Source organism: Mirounga leonina, unplaced genomic scaffold, assembly GCF_011800145.1.
Source record: "Mirounga leonina isolate KUSES-001 unplaced genomic scaffold, KU_Mleo_1.0 Mir_151, whole genome shotgun sequence".
Taxonomy (NCBI): Eukaryota; Metazoa; Chordata; class Mammalia; order Carnivora; family Phocidae; genus Mirounga; species Mirounga leonina.
Window position 1 is genome coordinate 38,474,319 of NW_023270377.1, and position 22,477 is coordinate 38,496,795.

The following is a 22,477-nucleotide window of genomic DNA, read 5'->3' on the forward strand; positions in this document are numbered from 1 at the left end:
TTTGTAGGAAATACCGTGATCGTTTTTTGAGGAAGACTGTTGCAAGTAGTGATCAGGTGGACAGAACTGACTCTCTGGCTTTCAGGTAGAGAACTGAGGTTTGGTCTCAAGTTTACTTTATTGTTCTACACAGTTAAACAGAATGGGAAAGGAGGGTGGGCTGAGGGCAGAAGCACTGTCCAGGAATGAAAGGTGTGCACGTGATTAGATTCGCCTTTTGTTCTCTGCGTGAAAAACCACAAAATGGATCCTGTGGATTGGGAGCAGAAGGCTGAGAAACACCGATATCTATTTCTAGTCAAAGTCTCTTTGTATCATTTATGTGCTCTTCTTTTTTATAGAATCCTGGCAAATCCCTATCTCCTTAGCCTTTTTTTTTTCCCCCTCCACAGTTTTTTAGAAACACCAGGAGGCCATTTTTCCTGTTCTCCTCCCTCTGGACACTTCTCAGCCCTGGCAGATCATTTCTAACAGCAGAGGCTGTGACTGGTGATGAATGTGTGGAAGGTTTGAGGCTTGGCTCCTGAGCTTCGTGCTCTGGCATTCCTATATTGTCTCTTGAATTTTTAACAACAAAATTACTGCTTCATTCACCACCACCCAAAGTACTGCCAAGTAGAACCTGACTGCATTTATGAACTTATTTTAAATTTTAAATTATTTCACTATGGTAAAATAATACTAGATAAAAATGAATGGACACAATTATAGAAATGCTAAAGCTGACCATATCATTTAAATAATATATATGGGGTGTGGGGCTACTAAAAATTTGGGGCTTATCTATGGGATAGGCATTTTATATACATTATTACATTTAACCTCATGAAACCTCTGTAAGCTAAAAATTAGTATTCCTGTTTTAACAGCAAACTGTCAGACTTCAAGGAACAGAAGTACTAAGCGTGCCGAGGTTCAAGCCCTGGTCCATCTGACTCAAAAATCATTTTATCTCACTATTGCTCAGGCAAAGTGCTTACTCAACATATGCAGAGCTTAATTATTCTTTCATCCTATGAAAAAAAACAGATAGGGTAAATTAAATCAACTAAAATAGATGGTAATCTCCCTGAGGCAAAGGCTGATTGTTTATCTTTTTGCTGGCATAGAACAGGACCTCAGTGTGTTAGATGCATACTTCCAAATAGGTGCACATGAGAAAAATACTGATTTTTTAATTCACATACATATCACATACTTTTCCAAAGCATATGTAAGCATCTACATTGTCATTAATGGATTCAAATACCTGCAGAAAAAATAAAATTTATTCATCTAAATAAAAAGTGAGGTCCGTGAAAAAGATGGCTGATAATGCCAAATAAGAACATAACCAAAAAAATTTAAAACTTGGGTACTGAATTACATTTACAGATCTTTTAACCTTTAAAGACACATTGGCTAATATTTCTATTATTCCAGGAATAACAAGCAAGCAGAAAAACTTTTATGGTACAACTGACCCTAAACATGAAATCACTTAAAGAACATACGAATACAAGCTGTTTTCCTTATATAACACGGAACCTAAAGGAGCAGACTGAAATCCAACTGTTGGTAGAATTACACTCTGATAACCAGTTCTTTATACCAAAGAATCCAAAAACTGACTGAACACTTTTTCTTTACCAGGCTTTTCTTCTCCCTTTTCATGTTAGTTTCTCTATGTGGAAGAAAAGCAGAGAACAAGATTTTAAATTCTTAGTTCCTTTTTTTTTTCTAAAATTAGTTTATTTACTTTTAAATTAAGTCAGAATTTGTTTCTGAAAGAACTATACTCTATCTTTAGTTGCTGCATTGTTAATGATTCTTTGCAGTTAAAGACATGCGGAATTCCAAGGTGGGGTGCTTTGTTATTAGCTTTTTACTAGTAACTCAGTTGGCCGGATGTTGAGTACTTCAGAATTTAAAGTTTTTTTCATAGAATAAAAGGACTTCTTTCAGTAATGGAGGTCCATTTGGCTTTTAGGTAGAATTATTCAGGTTTTCGGGTGTGTGATTGCTTTTATTTCTGCTTCAGAATTCTCTAGGATGAGTTTACTTGTGAGCCAAAACACACCCATAAATAATCAGTTAATCTCCCTTAACTCTCAGCATGTCTGGTTGGGTCCATTTCTGAGATTGTAAGAAAAAAAATAGAAAAGTTATTTCTTTCTTTCTAGATTTGTCTCCCTTATTTTGTTCATGTTACTTATTACAGTAAATGGACATTCCTGAAATTTTAACGATGTATACCTATGCACCATAAATGTTTTCTTCATTATTCCAATATATTTACTGTTTACTTTTGTGGTTCTGCACATCGTCTTTTTGAGTAGTCATTACCTGCAAAAGAAATGTCCACACTGGCTCTTTTTTTTTTTTTTTTTTTTTTTTTTTTTTTTAGCCAAATACCTCGTTTCCATCATTTTGGGTTATTTTTGAGAACAATCTCCAACTCATCCCTGCATAAAATCCCTTGTCCACATTATGGTCCTTAAGGTAATGTCTTTGCAAATAAATCTTCCTATACCCGCTTCTCTGTCTTTAATGCTTTCCATAATCTCAGCATTCTTTTGATTTTAATTCACATTTTTTATTCCTTTGTATGAATTTACATATTTCTTCCTTTTTACTGGTATCTACTTCATTCTATTTTAAAGTCTTTAGTTTTTACTTTTGGTCCCCATGAAGTTCCCTGGGGATGCCAATTCATGAAAACACCAAAGGTTTGTTGCATGGCATCTTCCCTGAATGTGAGACTTCCTGGTGTGGGGTGGGGGGAGGGGAGCATAGCTGTCACTCATGGTACTGATGGTCCCTGTACTCCTGAAGACACTGTTACCCAAAAGTGAAATCTTAAAATAAACGTCCAGCTGTTTAGCCAATAGCATATACTTTGCTAAGTAACTATACCATTTTTAAGAAATGGTGAATAAATGAAACTTACCCTTTAAAGAAGATTTCAATAGATGATTTGGACTCCTTCCCTCTTTATTTCAGCTTAATCCAGTTCAGGGAAATTAGAGAAGCCTGTCAGGTCCGTCCAGAGGCTGTGGAGACCACAAATGCAAGGATAAAACAAGTCCCTCCTCCTAAATTTACATTCATTTAGATCAGTTGGAGTGCTAGGGTTTTCAAATCCCAAGCTTTATATAAGGTGTTTTCCTTGATGAGTGAGTAGTAACTGTTTTCCCCAGCCAGTGAGGATCTTAGGTTTCCCCCTTTTAAAGCTTCAGGTTGTTCTTCAACTCTTCTTTTTATGTTGTATAACCCTCAGGGCGTTATATCTGACTTCCATATTTAATGTATTTTAATTCAGCCTTGTGATGATCTATATACACATTCATGAGCTCATCTTTCCCTTAGGACTTACACAGGTAGCAGAGATTAAGCTGGCATTCTTTACTACTTCCTGGCAATTGCAAGTCTGACTTCATGAATACCTTATTTCTGCTCCTGCATCCACAAGTGTCGAGTAGAGAGTGTGATTACTTGATTAAATAAATAAAACAAGGTCTTTTGGACCGATCTTTCCATAACACCATGCACACCGGCAACACACACATCCTGTCCTTTCCTCTTCTTCATATGCTCCCCCTCTAGTGTTTCCATTCCTCTGAGTTATCCCTTTAAAATCTGCAAAGTTTTGTATCACTTTCTCACAGTGTGCATTATGCCTCATCCTATGAGTGTATTTCTCTACCATATCCGCCCCAGACAAAACAATACAGTTTGCATTTGAACAGAAAGAAAATTATTTTCCTTCTGTTTCTTTCTTCTTTGGGCAAGGGAAGGGGGGTGGAAGAGAAAGGTGTGAGTGGGAGAGAAGTAAGGCCAAAACAGAAACGAGTGAAGCTTGATCCAGCTCTATGTGTCACCTTGGAAGAGGTCATGGTCTAGGGTAATTCTTAGTTGAAATGATATCATATACCACCTCCTGTCACCAATTTCTCAAGTATTTCCCACTCCCCCTCCCCTAGCTACAAATCTCATTTAATAATTGCCCTACTCTCTAATACTGCCATTTCTGTATTGTCTCATCTCCCCATTAGGATTCTGCTACTTTGTGTACTCTCTGCCTATAGCACCTAGCCTGGTCCTAGGCTTTTCGTAAATGTTTGCTGGATTGAAATAAATGGCTTGGCCTTGCTGAGACTCCCTATTTCTAGCATGTAGAAGAACCTTCTCTCAATGGACACCTTCATCTTTACTGCACACTATTAAGGTATAGTGACCAAAAACAACATAAATAAAAGTAACATGGTGGACTTGTAAATTGCAGCATAAAACATTTCAATACTTTTTTTTTTTTTTTCCTGAAAGAGCTCACGATGAACCATTCTTAATGCTTGGTGGTATAAGCCCCAAGATGCAGGCAGAAATGTTTTTGTGATTTTAAATACTTTCCACCTAGCATGGATAATAATCAAGGGTAATTAAAATATATTCATGTATTTTGTGCAACTTTCACAAGTTCACAAAATAAAATGCAGCTTAAACTTGAACTTGTCTTCAGCCACATCTACACAGTGTACAGGATCGTAAAATATTTGGACAGTCCCTGGATTGTAGGTCTCTATGTTACCCCACATTTAGATCTGGAAAAGCCACAGATTAACTTGTGTCAATTTTTTTTTTCATCTGCAAAATTGAGCTGGGTCAGGGAAGGGAGAGACAGAGGAGAGGAACTAATAACTGAGCAGCATTTATCTGTATCCTACTCTGTTATCGCATTTTCAAGGTGTGAGCTACCAAACTATCAGCAGCAAGGGCAAGGAAATGAAAGCACATGTCTTGTTGGTAGGAGGTTGCTGTGTTAGATTGGTTTAGGAAGGGATATTAGGATTTAAAAAGAAGACCAAGATATCCCATTGTATCTGTGTCTTGCTATAATTACAATTAGATTTTTAACCTCTTGGAATCAACTTATGCATCTTTATTTCTTCCCTTTTGCCTAGGCTTTGAACGCATATGTTTAAAGAAAGAATTTTAAGTTATAATGCAGTTTGCATGTATTGAAATACCACATATATCTTAAATAAATACCATAATGTTCTACCCAGCAAGTAAATCTGTAGCACAGATATTATAAAATTGATTTTGAAAAATTTTTTGATACCATCTGGAGAAAATTTAATAAACAGTTTTTAAAACATTTCTGATATTAGGTTCAAGGAGCAGGTGCCTATGCTTTTTTTCTGGGAGTGGCTGATATTCCCAAGCTGCCAGGTCTCTGGGACACCAATGACAACAGTCTCATACCTGAAAAAGGCAGGATGCCTGGGTGGTTCAGTGGGTTAACTGTCTTCCTTCTGCTCGGGTCATGATATCAGGGTCCTGGGATCGAGCCCTGTGTCAGGCTCCTTGCTCAGGTGGGGAGTCTGCTTCTCCCTCTCCCTCTGCCCACCCCCACAACCTGTGCTCTCTCTCTCAAATAAATAAAATCTTAAAAAAAAAAACAAAAACTGAAAAAAAAGGCTCAGAAGGTTGCCATTTTAAGGCATCATTTTTTTTTTTAAAGATTTTATTTATTTATTTGAGAGAGAGAGAGGGCATGAGCATGGGGGAGGGCAGAGGGAGAGGGAGAAGCAGGCTCCCTGCTGAGCAGGGAGCCCAATGTGGGGCTCAATCCCAGGACCCTGAGATCATGACCTGAGCTGAAGGCAGATGCTTAACCAACTGAGCCACCCAGGCACCACTTAAGGCATTATTAAAACTTTGGGGGAAAAAAATCCCACCAGAGACTGAGGATTCTTGCTGTTGAGCTAAATGACCAGACCCTTCCTCCCTTGCTGAGGGTGAGAAACAGCCTGTGTCTAGTCAGGGATGTGGAAACCACGTGGTAGATAGCTGTCTGCCCACATAGTGGAGAGTGAGCCCCAAGGAAGCAAAATGAGATAATGGAATATGGAGACTGTGATTTACTAGATTAGGACACAGGCAGAATTGGAAATCCTCCACTGTCTGGAAAGACCAAATGAAGATTGAGCCAGGAGACCGAGGCTAGGGGAGTTTGTAATTGCACCTCTTTCCGCCTCACTGTGTTCAAGATAAAGGCATGTTTAATAATGTTTAAGAATGAGGAAAAAAAATAATGTTTAAGAGTTGGATAATTGGGGTCAAATAGACCTGAGTTCAAGTCCTGACTTTGTCATGGATTATGTTATATAACTAATACCATCAGCCTCCTACGTAATCTCAGCTTTCTTTTGTGTGAAATGGAATAATAGTTACACCGACTTCATAGAGTACTTGTTGTACAGGTTGATGACATAATGTGTGTAAACAAAACACTTAGCACGGTGCCTGGCATTCTCAGTGAATGTTAGCTAAAAACAAACAATGAAACATCAAAAACATCAATTGCCCGGCCTCACTTATCTATAAAAAGGCCAAAGTGAAGGAAAGCCCCTGCAGTGTGGGATATCAGATCGACTGTCCCTCTGATCAAGGGCTGCTGTCCTCCCTGTCTTCTGGTTATTTTGGATGGCCTTCATACCTCTCATCCTTGCCACTCTCAGAGGTTGCGAAAGACATTCCTTCCTTCAAATGTTTATCAAGTGCCAACTCTGTGTCAAGTAGTAGCTATGTGATGGGGGTGTACTGGTGAACACCTCACAAAGGGAGTTGAAAAGATAGGTAAGAAATAAAATAAACACACAAATACGATACCTGTCACTTGTAAGAAGAAAAAAATGGGACTCCACTCTGCAAGGGGTGACAAAGGAAGCCCTCTCTGAGGAAGGGGCATTCAAGCTAAGAGACCAAAGATAAGAAACAGCAGACATGGTGTCTGTCCACCCCTTACGGCCTTTCTCTGCAGTATTTGTGACAATTGCCAGCCTTGTGTGTCTTGTAACTCCCCAGTAGTTCTAGCTATCACAATCCGGAAGTGATCTCAAGAGACGTTCAGGAGAGGCTATTTCCTGCCAAGAGTGATCCCAGGGGCATGGTCAAGGATGGAGCAGCCAGCAAGCACATATGGACTGGTGCGGGCTGTTACTGCATGGACACGGGGCCAGCAGAGTCCTGGCACAGGGGCTGCATGCCCCTGCCTGAGGAAGGGGTGCCTTTTCTACTCTACACAACCAGCTGATGGCCCTATGCAGCCTCAAAATAAGAGCACACTGAGAAGTCAGTGAAAGGTTTTTCAAAAGTAGGCTGGCGCCAGGGACTCAAGGTGCCATCCAGGAACAGCCCAACTTAATCCTGAAGGACAGGTGACATAGAGGACTCATCACTATAGACCTGCACCATGACTTATAACCACTTTTCAGGGGAAGTGTGCATTTCCTCCTCTTGGCATCAGAAGGATCATGATTTGGGGGCACCTGGGTGGCTCAGTCAGTTAAAGTCTCTGAGTCTTGATTTCGACTCAGGTCACGATCTCAGGGTGGTGAGATGGATCTCAGGGTGGTGAGGTCGAGTCCCGCATGGGGCTCCGTGCTCAGTGGGGAGTCTGCCAGAGATTCTCCCTCTCCCTCTCCCTCAGCACCAGGGGAGCAGTAGCTCAGCCCCTTCCCTCCCCCGCCCCCAGCCGCCTGAGGCCTCACACAAGCCACTTCTTCTAGTAACTGCTCCCACAGGGCAATGCTGGGCCCCAAAGCTGTGATAATGGCCTCCTTCTCAGGCTCTCAAATTTAAGCAGTTCTTGCTGGATTCAGAATGATTCTCCTTCATACCGGAGCAGAATCATTCTCCCTGATTATCTAAAAATAAGCCACAAAGAATCCCTTTGTGGGAGGATTATGAGAAAAAAATAGTCAAAGGGAAAATGTAGGAGCCCATGAGCTAAAAACAAGAATATGTCAAGTTAATGTTTGCATACTCAGAGTGGTATCTAATTAAAATATTTCAGAGGGTAGAGGGAAGTTTTTATAGTGAACTGTGTTAAATTGGTTTCAATAGGTTTAACCCAAAAAAATCCACATATAATATTCTTTTGGCTAGCTTTCTTACATATTAAAACTTAAAATTATGCAGAGAAATTCTCAGGCTAAGACATGTTTTGGCCTAATTAGCAGCACTTCAGACTAACAAGCAGAATTCTGATTTTAAAGATAGCACTTATACTTGAGGCAGGAACTAACAAAACTGGCCATACTTGATTTCCATCAAGGTTTCCTTAGACAGAGTTAAAGAGAAAGAAGAAAAGGAACTGAAATGACAGGAAGCAGAGCTGGACATTAACAGTGCACAAATTTTACGTGGGCTTAGATGCATTAATTTAGGAAAATATAATTCTCTCACCACTTTTGGAGAAGATACAAATTATAACTCTAGTTAATAGGTTTCACAGTTAACAAAATTGTTACAAACCCAATCCAGAAATCCTGGTTTTCTGGCATGCAGTATATCCATAGTAATTTCAAGGAGTGTTGTAAAAGTCTCAAAATAAAATTAATGTTTATTTGCCTGAATCTTGAAAAGAAATAAACATGAAAGATAGCTTTTGGTGGGGGGAACTGTGAGGCTATTCTAAAAAGACTGATAATCTTGATTGCAAGTGCTGCCATTTTTATTCCTGGGCCACAAACATGACTGACATCTCTTTTAAAAGATTCATGCAAAGAAACAAACTCTTTGTAAAGAGAAAGTAGATTAAAAAATTGTAGTTAGTGGGTGCCTGGGTGGCTCAGTCGGTTAAGTGTCTGTCTTCAGCTAGGGTCATGATCCCAGGGTGCTGGGATGGAGTCCTGCATGAGGCTCCCTGCTCTGCGGAGAGCCTGCTTCTCCCTCTGCCTCTCTCTCTCTCTCTCTCTCAATTTGTCTCTCATGAATAAATGAATCAAATCTTTTAAAAAAATTGTAATCACTAAAGAATGTACTTATGTTATAAAAATTTCAGTGCCATGATCGCCCTTCCCTCTGGCCCTCCCTTACCCATCCTCAGCTGTCCTGCCGTGAAATCAAATTTGTGCTGACTCTCCTTACATATATGTAAGTTCTTTTCCCCTAGATATTTTCTTTCAGAACATTAATGAAAGGCAGTTTCCATGTACAAAGAAATGATCAACAATCTCTTGAAGTTTAGGTAACCAGGACTACTATACACAGCAAGCCTTGCAGGGATAGACCTAGAATTGATGTAAGGGAAGCTGTGCAGTCTGAATGACCTTTCAACTCACTGCTCCGACGTGACTGTCTGGATGCTAGGAAGATAGATGCACTGATTAGTTTTGAGATTATTCTTCAGCCAGGCCACTGTGTAGAATTCCGAGTGGAGGATAAAAACAACAATCATAGTCATGATATAGGTCATGTATTCATTCATTCATTGAACAAATATTTGTAGAGACCTGACAGTTCTAGGCACTTGGGGTGCAGTAGTAAACTATCAGTACCATCAGCTAACGTGACCTAATGGACATATACAGAGCACTCGGTTGAGAAACAGCGGAATTCACATTTTTTTTTCACTGTACATGGAACTTTCCAAGATACATCAGATTTTAGGTTTAAAATAAATCTCAATAAATTTAATAGGATTGAGAATATAAAATTGTCTATGACCAAAAGAGAAAGATACAAGAAAGCAGTAGTTTTCTAGATACACAGAAAATTCTCAAATAGTTGGATTAAGCAACATACTTCCAAATAACCCAGGGTAAAAAGAAAATAATTTGAAATCAAGAAAAATAAAAACACAACGTAGTAAAATGTATGTAATACAGCTAAAATAGAGTTTGATGAGAAATTTATAATTCTAAACGCTTATATTAGAAGAAAGATCTAAAATGAATGAGGACTGACTCAGTTGTTAGAGCATATGACTCTTGATCTCCAGGTCATGAGTTCAAGCCCCACAATGGGCATAGAGATTACTTTAAAAAAATAAATATATAAAGAAAATCAACGATCTAAGAGTTTTCACATTAAGCAACTAAATTAAGAATTAAGGATCGATGCCTACGTTATCCATAAAAAAAAGAAGGAAAACAAAACAGAATTAAGAATAAGATCAAAGTAAACCAAAGTAAAACAGAAAAAAGAAAAAAGAGTAGAAATCAGTGAATCAGAAAATGGACAACAGAAAAGAAAAAATGAAACCAATAGTCTTTTTAGATAAAGTAAACATCATTATTCATTAGGTTAATATATTATAAAGTCACATAAATCACCAACAGAAGGACTAAAATTTAAAATTTTGATAACACAGTATCAAGTTTTGGCGATTATGTGAAGCAACCAAAACCCTTATAAACTGCTAGTGGGAATGCAAAGTGGTCAAGCCACGTTGAAAAATTTGCAGTTCCTTAAAAAAATTAAACATACACAGGGGCTCCTGGGGCTCAGTCGGTTAAGTGTCTGCCTTCGACTCAGGTCATAATCTCAGGGTCCTGGGACTGAGCCCCACATCGGGGGGTCCCTGCTCAGCAGGGAGCCCACTTCTCCCTCTCCCTCTGCCACTCCCCCTGCTTGTGCTCTCTGTCAAATAGGTGAATAAAATCTTTATTAAAAAAAAAATTTAAACATACATTTACCATATAATCCAGCAATCCCTCTCCTTGGTATCTACCCAAAGAAAACAAAAACTTATATTCACACAAAGACTTGTATGAGATGTTCGTAGAAGCTTATTTGTAGTAACCAACAAATGAAAACAATCCAAATGTCCATCAACTAGTAAGCTGATAAACAACTTGTGGTAGATTAATGCAATGGAAAACTATTCCCAATAAAGGAATAAACTACAGATACATGTGACAAGGAAAAGAAACAAGCCACTGGCCATGGACAAATCTCAAAAGCATTTTGCTGAGTGAAAGAAGCCAAAGACAAAAGAATGCACACAACATGACTCCATTCATATGAAATTCTAAAAAGGCAGACTGTAGTGACAAAAGATGAGTGGGCCTTTCAGGGGCTGAGGCATTAGGGGGAAGGAGAGGATTAACAGCAGAGCAGCAGGAAGGAAGTCCTGGGTGATGGAAGTGTTGTGTATATTGATTTTGGTAGTGGTTACAGGGCATTATACATTTGTCAAAATGAACACGTAAAATTATTAAATTTTATTGTATGTAGATTATGCCTCAATAAAGCTGAAAAAAAAATAGAAGCTAAGAAATAGAAGGAATGACATGACAAAATCCAGTGTAATCCAAGGAAGATTTTTTTTTTTTTCAAGGAAGATTTTTTAAAAAAACATGTCGCTAAGTCAGTTTCTTACATGCTAAGGAAATTCATCAAATCCTATCACTTCTTCTGAAAAGAGTACTTGAAAACATGAGCATATTCACTTTTAAAATTGAAGTTATACAATTACCAAAGAATATAAAATGGGAAAAGCAAACAAAAATGTTAAAGTGAAAAGTGAAATAAAACGACTTGGTATAAAGCCTTTAAGACAGCAAGAAAAAATAAACCAAAGAAGAAGAAGGAGGAGGAGGAGGAGGAGGAGAAGGAGGAAAAGGAAGAAAAGAGGGAGAAGAAGAAGAGAAGAGAAGAGAAGTGTTCAAAATTCATGATGGTGGGGGGGGCGCCTGGGTGGCTCAGTGGGTTGAGGGGCTGACTTCAGCTGGGGTCATGGTCTTAGGGTCCTGGGATTGAGCCCGAACCCCAACCCCACCACACGTAGCTTTGGGCTGCCAGCCCAGCGGGGAGTCTGCTTTTCTCTCCCTCTGCCCCTCCCTAGGCTTGTGCTCCCTCTTTCTCTCTCAAATAAATAAATAAGATCTTTAAAAAAAAAAGTCATGATGGAAGAACTGTTTATAGCAAGAAAGAAAAAGCTTGATCTCTTGATCAAGAAGCAGAATAGAGAGAGAAGTCCAACCAGATGGACAGGACTCTGTGGACAGCCTTAGGTGCCAGGTTTGTGGCTGCCAAGGAGCGTAGGCCACTTCCAGAAAGTTCTATATTATATGAGATGTATTATCTAGAGATCGTTGATATTAATTAAATTTCGGTTTTTGCAACAAGCCTTGTGTTCAGAGCAGACTTTTTGCTTATGCAGAACACACAGCCAGCCACCAAATTCATATTCAAGGGAAGTTTTTCTTCTACTTCAGGACTAGAACGGTGTTCCCGTTTTTTGGCAGTTAAACCTACAAACTCTCCGGGGAATTAAGATTCCCTGAAGATTCCCAACAATTATCCTAACTTGAATTAGCACCACGTTACTGATGTTTGACACTCCCCAGCTGATCCAATGGATCGATGGATCAATGGATTGGCTCTGCTACTCAGTTCTGATGAGACTACAAGCTGTTATGAGAGAGAAGAAATCTAAAAGACAGTGTGTTGTTGACTTAGGAAATTTCATTTTCTCCTTAAATGTAGGTATTTACATTTTTTTTTCTTTGATGATTTATTTATTTGAGAGAGCAAGTGCGAGTGGTGGGAGGGGCAGAGGGAGATGGAGACAGAGAATCTCAGGCAGACTCCTCACTGAGCGTGGAGCCCAATGCGGGGCTTGATCCCAGGACCCTGAGATCCTGACCTGAGCCAAAACCAAGAGTCAGCTGCCTAACTGACTGAACCACCCAGGCACCCTGAAATGTAGGTATGCTTCTAACCTAGATCCACTGTACCAGAACTTTTCCCTCTATTTCTTAGACTAGTTAAAAGGAGGCACTGTATATCAAATGATATTTTTCCTCAAACAGAATGATTTTGAGGAAAGCTTATTCCTGAAATACCTGTTGTCCTAAATACTTGAGGGCAAAAGATTCTGAGAAGGTCTGACCTTAGAAGAGAGCCATTCATGTCCAGTGAAAATGAGCACATTCTTGACAAAACTGCACAGCATGCACAGAAATAAGTAATCCTAATGCCACAAAGTATCAGCTGTTTATGAGCTTTCTGGGAACCCTGGGCAGCTTGTGGGGAATGACATCCAGAGGAGGCATGATCCCTTACCTATACCTGAGTCCGGTGGAACTGAACAGCCCACTGCACTGATGGGCAATGGGTTCCAAAGGGGCAAAGTGTGTCAGAAGTGGAGTCAAATGTGAGGCTGTAAGAGGCTGTTAACATTCAACTTCCAGGAGCCTCTTCTGACAGAAGCACCATGATAGTCAAACTCACGGGTAGTCAGGCTGGTACCCAGAGAATGCTCTCCAGAGGCAAAGGGCCAATGCATCCAATGTTTTGGCTGTGTAACCCAAATTAAATGTGTTCTCTTGTTCAGCTGAGGTCTTGTGACTAGTTGTGTGAGATGTGTCGCAACCAACTTGTTGTTCCCAAGTCCTAAAATTGGCATAAATGTACTGAAGTTTACTTAAAATGTTCACAAGAGTGGATTCATAGTTTTCTTGTATTTACTTGCATTCTACAAGCCTGAGTGTGGTTGCATTGTAGTCAGTGGATTCTGGGATTATGTTCAACCTTGGCACACCCCATGTGAACATCACCCAATAGGTACATCAGCAGAAAGATGGAGAAGGACTCTGATCAGGCAATGGTACAATTGTAAATCCAATTGTTCTATTTTTTAAAAAGATTGGCTAGGACACAAGAAAAAGTACCACTCTCTCCAGACCTAAAGGGTGAGACAAGAGACTTGGCTAAATTAGAATCACAACTAGACTTTTAATTTAAAAAAATATCTTTCCTTTGTTTAAAGCAAGACGAGAAAACTATTCTTATGGCTTCTTCATTAATTCAAGAGGAATGAAGTCTCAGAAGAAACATATCTGAATGCTTCCTTCCTTTTGCCATTTTCCCAGCAGATTGAACCACAGACAGTTTGACAGATAAGGTCAGAACTTAAACTTGCACGCACTGATCATTAATTTCTCTGAAAGAAAATTGCTGATCAAGTGGGAGTGTCTAGTTCCCATGGGGCTGAAACCAGGGCATTTCCATTTTTTGATATGTAAAAGGAAACCTAACAGCAAACATCACTGTAAAGTTTTCCATTTTTTTTTGGAAGAGATTACTTATAAGTATCACAATAACCCTTGTTTTCTTTGTGTATCTTGTCTTTTTGTTAGTCCTAACATTAAGAAATCTGGTGTCTGAGGCACCTGGCTGGCTCAGGTCATGATCCCAAGGTCCCATGTTAGGCTCCCTGATCGTGGTGAGTCTGCTTTTCCTTCTCCTTCTGCCCCTCCCCCTCCCCTTGCTTGTGCACACACTCTCTCTTTTTCTCTTTCTCAAATAAATAAATAAAATCTTTAAAAAATAAATTAAAAAACAATAATAATAAAAAAAAGAGATCTGGTCTCTGAATTTTCATGCATCTATAGCAGAATAATGAACTCTTATTAGAACACTCTCATTAGTGGAGTATTAATATAATTTGATTGATATTTTAAATTTAGATAAGCTGGGCTGCAATTATAGTGGGGATCATGGCTGCAGTTTTCTGTAAATGGCCAAGTAGTAAATATTTTAGGCCATATGGTCTCTGTGGCACCTACTTAAGCCTGCTCTTAACAGCAAGAAAGCAGCCCCAAACAATGCAGAAACAAATGTATGGCTGTATCTCAATAAAACTTTATTTGCAGCTGAAATTGAATTTCATATATTTCATATAATTTTCATGTCATTAATATTCTTCTTTTGATCTTTTTCAACCATCGGAAAATGTAAAAATCATTCTTAGCTTGAAGGCTGTAGAAAAACAGGTGGTAGACCTGATTTGGAATATGGAGAGTAGAGTGTTGATGTCTGACCTAGAGTCACACTGGCCCACACAACACCTTGTAATTACTGTAAAAAGACAAGTCACAATGCCCCAACCAGGTGCAAATAATTAAATAGTAATTTGGGGGTACTTGCACATTGCATGTTTGGATTCATCCTCAGGAATCCCGAAGAGACTGACTGCTGGAATCATGGCTTCTGTTTTTCAAAAAAGTATTGATAGTGAAAATCACGGGGGCAGTGGGGGGAGTTCAGCATGGGTGGCACAAAGCTGTCCTGTCCCAAATAGGACAGCTCTTTCTAGTTCTATTTTGTCTCAAACGTTGTTTTGAATTTGGCAGTCTATTCCATAATCTCTTTTCACCAAAAATTTCTAGTGAAGGTAAAGCTTTGGGAAGGAGTGCCTGTTTGTACAGAGCCCTGTTCCTCCAAGGATACGGTACTTGAATCCGAAAAGCCAGAGAGGCAGGCTTAGGGACTGCCACAAAGGAAAAATTAGATTAAAATTTCTATCATATTTATTTATTTATTTATTTATGAGAGAGAGAGAGAGTGCAAGCAGGGGGAGGAGCAGAGGGAGAGGGAGATAATCTCTGGAGAGTTTATTTTGCTGAGTTCAGAGCTTGCTGTGGGGCTGGATCCCACGACCCTGAGATCATGACCTGAGAGGAAACCAAGAGTCAGACGCTCAACTGACTGAGCCACCCAGGTGCCCCAATAAATAAATGTTAAAAAAAAAAAAAAAAAAAACTGCTGCAATGGAACCTTATTTCATTTAAGCTCTTCTGTAAGAAGGGGAGAAACTGTTTAAGGTTGTTAACACAGAGGAGGAATGATTTCAGAAAGAAAATATAGGAAAAGTGTAGGATCAAATCCATTAACACAGAGCCTTCCATTTATAATACCAAGAGAGAGCTAATCATAGAGGGCAATTTCTCTTAAAGCTCCAATTCTTAGACAGTGTGGATATTTAAATAATCGAATGGCTCCTGTTGTTTTTTACTTTTGGATTCTTTCTTTTAGTTTTGCTATCTGGTATGAGTCTCTGCTTCTCTGATTCCCATTCCCCACCCAACCCCTTGTTTCTGTTGTCTTCTCCCAAGACACCCATTCTCTCAAATGTCCAAACCAAAATCTTAAATCAGTCCAATCCATTTCCAAAAGATTCTTCTGTAACTCTTAATGCAAGCACTTGATGCCCTCTTTTAAGAATGTAACCCAAAATTATACCCTGAAGCTACAACAGTCTATACCCCTGTGAGTTACCATGACAACCCTTGGATTAGCTTCAGGGAAACAGTAATGAGTTTCATCCTATTTCCATCACTGTGTTACACAGCCCCATCCTGCCCTTTGGGTCCTATCAGGGGAAAGATCAGGACTAATTCTTCTGCTTCGATTTGCTTCTTTGAAAAGATGAGATTGGAGAAAGAGTCTCCTTTCTCCTTGAAATGAGTGCAGTCAAGGAAAGAAAACTTGCTAAAATTCTGGAGTCAGATTTTGCTTTGCAGCCTAGTTTTTGTTTGGCTTTTCTGTTTTTTGTAACTTCCCTGTTTTTTTTTTTTTTTAACATCATGGGTATGGCTACGAATCTCAAGTTATGTCTTATAATATTGGGTGTCCCACCTTCACAGCTTTACAAATGCAGCCAATGACTCACTTTGGAAGGTCGCTCTTTTACCTTGAGAAGAGTTTGGAATCTAACAAGGTACAGCAGCTCAGTGCTTTTGTTTTATTTGTAACACAAACTAGACTTCCAATCAAAAGCAAACCAATGCCCTTTTCCCTCTTCTCCCCCACGCTCCAAATCTTCAGTTAGCCTATCTAGAAATGTCTGGTAACTAAGCTGTCAGGACATTGGGCCAAAAAGATGGTAAGCCAGAAACTGTTCATCTCTGGGCCAGTGTTCAGCCTTAACTATCATAAGAAAAAAGGAATGAATGGCTAAGGTGGTTCTTTTGGAAGAATCACATACTAAATACAATAAGCTCTGGGCAGACTTCAGATATTTTATTGTAGAGCTCTATAGAAGTGTTTAAAATTTAGGGATTCAAACAGTGCAAAATACAGCTTGGTCCACAGAAGTATTGCAGTGGTAATCACGGATCGGTGGACAAGTGTCCTGCATATTTCTGTCCATTGTTGTCCTTCGGGCACTGCGAACAGGAGGGCTGTGTCTATGTGGTTCACCTGTTACACACCTGCCCTTCAGTCCTTGAAACCTCAATCAATCGTTTGAGTTTCACAGCCAACAATATAGTGGGGTAATGCTTCTCCTACCTGAAGTGCCCTTATGAGAAAATCTACTACACACACAGCTTTATTTATGGATACTATTTCCAAAACTACGAACATTTCAGTGTTGGCCTTTGAGAACTGAAAAGTACTTCTGTTTGTGGTAATTAAAAAAAGAGGGACACGGGGGTTGTGACTAGAAACCCGACTTGAAGAGGACGGCACATTAGGAAAAAGAAAGGAAGTTTAAGAGGTAGAAGAAATTCCAGGCCCCCGAGGTGCATTCGGATGGTGCCCTCAGTGAAAAGGCAATTGAGACTTGAGTGAAAATCTCATGGCCTGAGCTTCAGTGTGAAGTTATCACTAAAAGAGTTTAAGACTAGCTCAGGTTTTAGAGAAAATGAAGATACATCTACTTCGCGATTAGAGTAGGTTACATAAAGGTTATTCAGAACTTAAATCTGCATTAACTATTAAAATTATCGTACGTTAAAAAGCTTGAGGATTGGGATCCAGAATCAAAGATGCAAAAACAAACTACTACCACCCATGTCCAAAGAAGAAAAATAAAACTCAAGACTCACATAATCTGGAACGAGAGACAATCTCACTGAAGCTCTGTAGAGTTGAGACCTTGAATAGTGTTGAGCATACAGCAAGGTACAATAAAAAAGTAATCCTACAAACACCCTTTATTACTGATGTGTCACAGATATTAGGTTTATTTAGTGTGCTCATGACATTGTTTTGTTTTAGTGAGTGGCAAAGCAATCATAAAGGCTTCTATACGGCTACTTCTGACCTCCATTTCCTGAACACTATTTCTCCTTAAGGTTTTAATCTTCTAGGGGTGCCTGGGTGGCTCATTGGGTTAAGCGTCTGCCTTTGGCTCAGGTCATGATCCCAGGGTCCTGGGACTGAGCCCAGTGTAGGGCTCTCTGCTCAGTGGGGAGTCCGCTTCTCCCTCTCCCTCTGCCCCTTCCCCTGCTTGTGCTCTCTCGCTGTCAAATAATTAAATAAAATCTTAAGAAAAAAAACCAACCCATTATTTCTCCTTAAGGTTTTAATCTTCTAAATCACATACTTTCTGAGAGAGAAGTTTCCAGAACTCTAAACTTGGCTTGGGCCTCCTACATTGGGGAACTGAGAGTATTTCAAGTTGGAAGAGGGTTTATCCCAATAGAATTAATTCACACTTCAGGCCTCCCAATAGCCTGGAGTCTGAGCTTCTATCCCAAGGAGTGGACACCCTCCAGTACACTTCCAAGTTGGCACTGACCCGAAATGCCTACTGATCTGTCTGGGCCTGTGAGTAATTTTCTTTTATCTTGAAAATTGTACCCTTGGCACAGGTAAGCTAAAGGTGCAACATATTAAAAAAAAAATTAAGAGCACAAAGCAATGCCAGCAGAGAATAGAGAGCATAAGGCAGGATCTGCAAAGTCGTTACACATCTCCTAAATTCAACATTAGGTCTCCAGGGAACACACCCACTGTTTCATCACCTCATCTTAATCTTTGTATTATACAACTTGTATAATAAGATATAACTTATCTTTGATTCTTCCCTTTCCACTTTTCCAATGTTGTCAGCATTATAAAAAGTGCACATGCTTTTTAAATGTCTTAAGGTGCCTTTTTACATTATATGGAAATTTACCTGCATTTATTTTCATTGTTTATTGTCCTTCCTAACTTCCCTTTACATTCATTTACTATTCCGTTTCATCATTTCCTAAAAGTGTTTTGCAATTCGAATCAGTCCTTCTAATTGACTGGTTTAGCATAGGAACTTTTTTTAGTGTTCAGTTTGTTGCTTGATTTTTCTGAATATATTCCCTCATCACATCATTCAAGTAGTTTGGAATTAATGATCAATTCAAAGAGATAAGGTCATGCTAGCTATGTATCTTTTCCATTACCATGTTATGTATCTAACTGATTTAACAATTTACTAGTTCAATTTTCTGCTCAGCCTGAAAATCTTTGCTGATCAAATTGCTTATTTTCTGACTAAATTACACACAAGCCTCAGATTATTTACCTGGCTGTTAACTGACGTACTAGAGTGTGTTTACTCTGCAATTACCGAGACCTTATGAACAATCGGCATACCTATGCACCACTATCTGTGGCTACAGAATTATTTCACAATAGGAATTTAAAAGACTTTTGTTGTTGAAAGTTTCCTTTTTTCTAATTTGAAAAGGTTTATCAGGTGAAGGGATTAAGAACATGCCACTCCAAAATATACCTCTTCGGCATACTGATCATTTTGAAACAAAGGCACTTGAAGATGCAGGAAGGACTGTTGGGCCTCCCTCTTTCTATCTAAAAGCAGGTCTTAAATGTCCACAGAGAAAAGCGCCCTCCCTCTACCAGGAAGAAAACAGTCTTATCATTAGAGACTGGAGTCATTGTGGAATGGACCTGTGTACAAACTTACTAAAATAACCCTTATCTTCCGTTAGTCTCCCCTCTCATAGAATTCCTAATCACTGTCCCACAATTCACCACCCCAGCCATGCCCCTTTGTGTCTTATCATATACTCACCATTTATTGTTTGTGTAAAAAGTTTTAGAAGGTTTCAGGCCTTCATTTTCTATCTGAAGACTCTCATGCATTTGTAAAAAAAAAAATTATTTAAAAATGTGTATGTTATTCTCCCATTAATCTTTTTTATGTCGGTTTGATTCTTAGGCCAGCCCCAGAACTTAAGAGGGTAAAAGAAACATTCCTCCCTGACACAGCAAAGTACACACACTCACACACACACACACATTTTCACGGTTTTGCGTATTTATATAATTTTGCTGATAGTTGTGTCATATATCTAACATTCTACATCATCCTAGAATCTAGATGCTCAGAATTGAATCTTGAGAGGATCACATCAAACACGTAATCTCTGTCCTATTGGTTCTTCACAGTAGTTATGTGGACCACACTATTGACTCCTAAGACCTTAAATGAAGAGTTAACCTTGCTTAGAGATATGGCAAAGAGCCAGTCACCTGAATTCTGTTTCTTCTTAAGACTTCCTTTGAAAAGCACAGATCTAACAATTTAAAGCTTCAAATGAATCATTCCTTGTGTATACAACAAACATCAGTAATTTAATTTTCTACATGCCAAATACTTACATTCTTCACAATAGTTAGTAGTTCCTAGATCTGTTCCTCAGGTGAGAACATGAGAGGGGTCTGGAGGGGGGAAAGGGACAAGGTACATGAATCTAAAGGCAGCAAAATGTCCCGTCAGTTTCTGACGTAGAAATTCAAGTTTATGTCTTGAAGAACATATTCCACTAATATCCCAGAAGCACTCTGCCATTCTTGATTCTTGGTCCATTGACATTCCCCATGACATCAGTTCAAATGTTTAAATAATAAGGAAATACACATTACCTTACTAAATATCCTTTCCATGGCCGCGGGAGTCATTTATCGTAAGCCTAGGGTGGGTTGGACATAAGAAGACTTACCCCGGCAACAACTTTCAAGGTGCGTTGGGTCGAAAGAAAAAGGATGCAGTTTTGCTCTCCCTTCAATGAATGTTCTTCTATCTCGCTCAGGGCAGACAGGGTGAGAGGTCAAAATGGTCCCAGCCAGCGTCAGTCGAAAGTATTCCTGCCAGGCTCTTTGGGAGGGGTTTGCAGTTCTAATTAGCATCACAATGGCTCCCCATCTAATCCTAATCCACTGCATATTTCTAGCTTTTGTGATTTTTATAGACTGCTAATTCTCTTTGTTTTTCTTAGTATAGATCTTATGTTCCTGAACTTTCAAACTTCAATTTATATTTGTATCAAATTCTTGAGGACTATAATTTCACATTTGAGATATAACTGACCTCAAGATTTCCACCTTTGAAGTGATGACTTTCAAGACTTTGCCCTGTAGTGTTGACTGTTGAGTGAACAAATCTCAGAGAAAACAGTGCAAGCATTGTGGGTTCTCTTTTCAAATGTGGCTCCCACAAATCCAGGTCTGGCTTTTTCCTCCTTGGAGTCTACATACTACTGAGATGTGAAGGTGTCAGGAACTGGAGACTTTAATTCTAGCATTTTACTTCTGTGTAGATACTGAGTTCTCAAGGAGAACATGAAAGGGGGTTGGTACTCCTGATTTCTGCTCAGGTCATGATTTCAGGGTTGTGAGATCAAGCCCCCTGTCAGCCTCAGTGCTCAGCGAGAAGTTTGCTTGAGATTCTTTCTCCCTCTGCCCCTCCCGTTCCTACTCTCTCTCTCTCTCAAATAAATAAAGGAATCTTAAAATTTTTTTTTAATAAAAATAATTTTAAAAGAGAGGGGTGCCAGGGTGGCTCAGTCGGTTAAGCGTCTCTGCCTTTGGCTCGGGTCATGATCACAGGGTCCTGGGATGGAGTCCCACATTGGGCTCCTTGCTCAGTGGGGAGCCTGCTTCTCCCTCTTCTCCTCACCTGTGCTCTCTCTTGCTATTTCTGTCTCTCTCTTTCAAGTAAATAAAATAAGTTAAAAATCTTAAAAAAAAAATAAAGGAGAAAACTACAGTTTACTGGAGTAAATTGGCCTAATTTACTAGAGATACTAATGAGCAGTACTACTATACTATAATCTAAATACAGACTAACTGGTTCCATAGTTCCTGCTCTTTAAGCACTCTCCATCTAAAACTGGACCCGAAGAGCAATTGACTTTTAGAGATAAGAGAGATCTTAGATGTTGAGTATCTCCTTGAACTTGAAGGATTATCATGGTCACATATTTTATTTACAAAGGTTTTTTAAAAGTTATTTATCTGTTATCTAATCCTCTGACCAGACTGCTATTGATAGTGAACCAAGAGTATCCCAGACAATTTATCAATTCTTTACTTGTGGAAAATATATAAAAAAAAAAACAACAACATAAATCAAGAATTAAGGAGAGGATGTACCGCTGATCATTTTTACACCAAAATTATTTTACAAAGTGTTTGTTGTTTTATGGAAGAAGGAGAAAACATTCCTTTTTGACAGTTACCCATTTTTATTTCAGTTTTATAAATTTATAGAAGTATCAGTCAGGAAAACCTAATCACTTTAGTTATTGTGCCAGAAAATCTTCTGCATTTAAAACTTATTTTTGCCCTACAATGCATTCTAAAAATTGACTTTTCTAATTATCTTTGGTCTTCTCAGATATCCCATTAATATCTTTCATGCATTTCCTCATCAAGTTGCACAGATTTCCAAGTGGGATTAGCAGTTTTAATAATTTTGCTATTAGCTACACCAATAGCAACCTTGGAGGATGTTTTGCTTATCTTCTGCTTTAGCAAATGTTTTATTGTTTTAGTATCTTTTGGTATGAGTAACAATCTGGAATTTGCATCTGAAACATATAAATTTCTTATTTTTAAAAAAGCCATACATAAATCATTATTGATAATAATAAATGCTTGAAGTAATTTATTTTTACTGTATTTATCCCAATTACTGAACTATTTCTAAAAAAGCAGTCACTTACATCTTCCTAAAACACTTATATCTATGCATATATAATTTAAATTGTGTGTGTGTGTGTGTATATACATATACATAATAGTATATGCATTTATATTTAAGGAAGATTTTATAGAATCTGAGAAAGAAAGCCAACACACTGCTGTTTTATGGATATAGAAATATATAACTTCTTTCAAGAATTGA

The 22,477-nt window shown here is 38.8% G+C and overlaps 1 long non-coding RNA gene across 1 annotated transcript; it reads right to left on the bottom strand.

The window, feature by feature from the left end:
* Positions 1-1,637: 1,637 nt before the first annotated feature.
* On the bottom strand, positions 1,638-20,467 carry LOC118012194. Its single transcript, XR_004679632.1, has 3 exons — positions 19,951-20,467; positions 2,930-3,032; positions 1,638-1,663 (listed from the first exon to the last, which is right to left on the bottom strand). It is a non-coding gene; the product is annotated as an uncharacterized LOC118012194 (long non-coding RNA).
* Positions 20,468-22,477: the final 2,010 nt, after the last annotated feature.